The following is a 1,262-nucleotide window of genomic DNA, read 5'->3' as shown; positions in this document are numbered from 1 at the left end:
CGCCCCCCGCCGCACCTTTGTCTTCCCTTCTCCTGTCAGCAGAGGCGGAGCCATCCCCCGTCCTCCCTGAGCCTGGACCCCTCTGGGGACCCCTATCCACTCTGAGCCCCGTCATTCCCTTCCCCACCCTCCCTCCCTCCCCTCACCCCCATCCATCCCCTCCACATCTCGCCCTCCCACCCACTCCCCACCGTAGGAGGGAGATTCTACAGGATGGATGTCCCCGGTAGAGTGCTGGGGGGAGGTGGAGGGAGCTTTGCCCCCCAAGGGACAGCATGGCAGTGGGGTGTGCATGTCCCAGTGAGGGTGTCCTGTGTGGTGGGTGACCGCGGGCTGGGGTGCCTCTCTTGTGCATCGTTGGTTTCTGGGAGAGGTGTGTGTGTGTGTGTGTGTGTGTGTGTGTGTGTGTGTCACACATCGTTGTGAGTGGGGGGGAGCATGGATTTCCGCTCTCCCCTTCCTCCTGGAGCCCCCCCTTCCTCCTGGAGCCCATAGCTGGCTCTGGACAGAAAGGGCTGGGCAGGGAAGGGGGATCTGTGCTGTGAGTGCCTGTGGCTCAGTGCCCCCCGAAACAGGCTCACACACAGCCTGACACGCACTTGCACAGCTGAACCCTCTCAAAGCCCCAGCAGCGTTCACAGCTGAGACTCCTGGGCCACCCTTGCAGGGAAGACCTGTCCAGACCTCTCCTGGTTCTCACAGGACTGGAGGTGGGCTCTGGAGTCCTCGCATGCTGGCCATGAGCTGGCTCTGAGCCTCCATTTCCTCATCTGTGAAATGGGCTGATGAGCAGGCATGGGGGCCACATCACGTGGTCGTGTCAGCCACTTGTTTAACGCTCAGGCCGGCACGGGCACCTGAAGGTGGGACCCCCGCCTCTGGGAACCTTGTAGAGCAGGCGTGTGGGGTGCTCAGGCTGGGGTCTGATAACTGCTCCCTTCTCTGCCTCAGCCACAGTGGCTACTGCCCCGTGCCGAGGACTCAGGGTTCAGCTAAAGGAAAGGGAGATGTTTGAGAAGCCTTCCTGAGCGGCTGCTTTGGTTTGTCACGGCCCCAGGTGCTTGCTGATGGATGCCTGCCCCGTTGCTTGGAGGGACGGGCCTAGGGGGCTCTGTCCTTGAAGGTGTGATGGTCACCCAGGGGGACCCTGCCTCTCCTGCTTCCATCAGCAAGGCTTACTAGGTCCCAAGAACACCAGGAGGAGGAGTCATCTGGTTTCAGCTGAGGCTGGAGGGGATGGGGCTCCCCCCTCCCCGCTCTTC

At 62.4% G+C, this 1,262-nt stretch overlaps 1 protein-coding gene across 1 annotated transcript in view; it reads left to right on the top strand.

Annotated features, from left to right (window-relative positions):
• NECAB2 (N-terminal EF-hand calcium binding protein 2) overlaps window positions 1-1,262 on the top strand; it is a 41,013-nt gene that overhangs the window by 1,002 nt on the left and 38,749 nt on the right. The gene's annotated exons all lie outside the window — the stretch shown is intronic.

Source organism: Lipotes vexillifer, unplaced genomic scaffold, assembly GCF_000442215.2.
Source record: "Lipotes vexillifer unplaced genomic scaffold, Lipotes_vexillifer_v1.1 scaffold443, whole genome shotgun sequence".
In the NCBI taxonomy this organism is placed as follows: Eukaryota; Metazoa; Chordata; class Mammalia; order Artiodactyla; family Lipotidae; genus Lipotes; species Lipotes vexillifer.
The sequence above is the reverse complement of the archived record's forward strand: the minus strand, read 5'-3'. Positions and strand labels throughout refer to the sequence as shown.